This window comes from Monodelphis domestica, chromosome 1 (genome assembly GCF_027887165.1).
Source record: "Monodelphis domestica isolate mMonDom1 chromosome 1, mMonDom1.pri, whole genome shotgun sequence".
NCBI classification, from domain to species: domain Eukaryota; kingdom Metazoa; phylum Chordata; class Mammalia; order Didelphimorphia; family Didelphidae; genus Monodelphis; species Monodelphis domestica.
This window is the reverse complement of record NC_077227.1, coordinates 62,351,373-62,353,606: the sequence shown is the minus strand read 5'-3', so window position 1 is coordinate 62,353,606 and position 2,234 is coordinate 62,351,373.

Sequence of the window (2,234 nt, the reverse complement as noted above, 5' to 3'; positions counted from 1 at the left end):
CCAGGAGGCAGTCAATTGATTCTGATTCGTCACCCACTATTGCACATGTGGGTCACAGACTTCCCACTTAATGATTAAGTGGGATGTTTGCACTTTTGGTGATTAGATCTAAAAATGGGCAGATCTCCATACTTAACTTTTAAGTAGGGAGTTTACACTTTTGGTGATAAAAATCTAAAAACAGGCAGGGGTTACAATTTAATCTTCACAACCAGGGCAGAGTTAAATTTAATCTGCACAGGTTTGCAAAGGAATTCACAAGTATTATCCCATTTAATCCTCACAAAAATCCTAGGAAGTAGGCATAATGACTATCTTCAGTTTACAGATGAGGAAACTGTGGCCGACAGAAGTTATGTTTTGCTCAGGGTCATCTAGCTTTTCAATACCTAAGATGGGATTTGAACACAGATCTTTCTGAACCCAAGTCCTGAGCTCTTTCCACTATTGCCCTCCTCCCCCCAAATGGTCCCTGCCTTCAAGGTGCTTCAATTCTACTATTAGCGGAATATAACATGCATGCAGATAATCAAATGAAAACTAATTTGTGGTTCAGTTTTAGATTTAGACTATATCTACAATTTTAATGGTGTAGGAATTTTTTTCTTTTTTAAAAAATTAATTTATTTGCTTGTTGGTTACATTAAAATTCTCAGATATCTCTCCCTCATCCCCCACACAGTAAAATGCATCAGTCAACAAAAAAATATGCATATATAAATGAAGTCCTTCATGGTTCTAGTTATCAATTCTTTCTCTGAAGGTGGACATTCACAAGCTATTCAAAGGTGCAGCAAGTTCTCACTAAATACATTCCCTCTGTGAACACCGATGGGACATCTATTCTCTAATGTAGTCATAGACAGTATTATCTTGGGCAGAGGGTAAGTGACTGACCCTGGATTTTGAAGCAAATATGTATCTGAGGCTGGATTTGGACTCAAGCCTTCCTGGCTCCAGGACCAGGAATCAGTCATAAAATGTTACAAGAAGAGGTAGTATCTAAGGCAGAATTCAACATATCTTCTTGATTTCCAAAGCTGACAGATGCATTATTCCCATTTTACAGATCAGGAAACAGAAGCTGAGGGAGGTTAAGTGATATCCCCAAGGCCATATAGCAACTAGGAAATATATGGTTTGGAATATGCACCTGGATCTGTTGACTCTAGGTTTTAACTTCTATCTTTCCCCCCTAAGCTGCCTCTATACTGCACTCAGCCTTAGAAAAATGTGGGATTTTCAACAAATCCTGATAATTCTCTGGAAATGGAGATCCTGGACTCCCAAGTTTCCCTTAAAAGTAGAAGTGATTATGCCCTTTTTCAATCTTAATATCATATTTTGTACTTATATTTAATACTTACTTAATATTGAATTATCACCCCAAAAGTATGATCTGGAAGGGCAGAGGGCTGGCTCATGTGCCTTATTTCTATTGTTCAAGAAAGCCAAGAAAGGCTTTCCCTCTGCAAACCCCACCATGCTTCTCTTGCAACTTAATTGATTCATAGAATGCTAAAGCTGGAAGGGATCAATTAGTTCCTTATTTTTCAGATGAGAAAATGCATTTGGAGAGATGAAGAGATTTGTTGATGAGGTCAGAACAAGAACTTTTTTTTTTCCATCTTGACTCATTGATTCCTATAATGCATCTTTTCTCTCCCAACTACTTTTTCTTTTTTTCATTAAAAATTTTTATTTAATTAATTAAATTAGAATATTTTTCCATGGTTACATGATTCGTGTTCTTTCCCTTCCCTCCTCTCAACCTCCCCTCCCAGAGTTGAGGAGCAAATCCACTGGGTTTTACATGTATCATTGATCAAGAGCTATTTCCATACCATTGATACTTGCCCTAGGGTGATCATTTAGGGTCTACATCCCCAATCATATCCCCATCAAACCATGTGATCAAACAGTTGTTTTTCTTCTGTGTTTCTGCTCCCACAGTTCTTCCTCTGAATGTGGATCCAACTATTTTTTTTTAACCCTCACCTTCCGTCTTGGAATCAATACTGTGTATTGGTTCCAAGGCAGAAGAGTGGCAAGAGCTAGGCAATGGGGGTCAAGTGACTTGCCCAGGTTCACACAGCTGGGAAGTGTCTGAGGTCAAATTTGAACCCAGGACCTCCCATCTCTAGGCCTGACTCTCAATCCACTGAGCTACCCAGCTGCCCCCAATCCAACTATTTTTTAAACTATACTACCCAACACGGATAGGACCTAGCACA